Source organism: Meleagris gallopavo, chromosome 20 (genome assembly GCF_000146605.3).
Source record: "Meleagris gallopavo isolate NT-WF06-2002-E0010 breed Aviagen turkey brand Nicholas breeding stock chromosome 20, Turkey_5.1, whole genome shotgun sequence".
Classification (NCBI taxonomy): Eukaryota; Metazoa; Chordata; class Aves; order Galliformes; family Phasianidae; genus Meleagris; species Meleagris gallopavo.
Window position 1 is genome coordinate 152 of NC_015030.2, and position 445 is coordinate 596.

Below are 445 nucleotides of genomic sequence, written 5' to 3' on the forward strand. Positions count from 1 at the left end.
CGGCCAGCTACGGCATAGTCTCCTGAGCGGTTCAGCGCGAGTGCCGCTTTCTGAGCATGAGAGCGAAGGAGTGCGATTCCGATGCCGACAAGTGCGAATTCAGCCTCCTGCACTACCTGCGAGTGGGGGTTTTTTCTCCGCAGTCCAGAAAGGATCGCTCCCCACTTTCTGTCACGCTCTGTTTGAGGGCACAGCATCTGGCCCTCCACGAACTTGCAGGTGCCGTATTAGAGAGATTTTTTTTCCCTTCCTCTCTTTTCCTCATAATGCAGATGTGTAGCAATGTAGAACCACACTATAAGTAGTAGTCGCAAGAAATAAAGACAAAAACACAACATTCTTTCCTGTGGAGAAAAAAACACTCATCGGATGTAGTGCAGTAGGCTGAATTCGCAAGTTCTGTGAATCTGAAATGCACTACTTCGCTCTCATGCGCAGAAAGCGA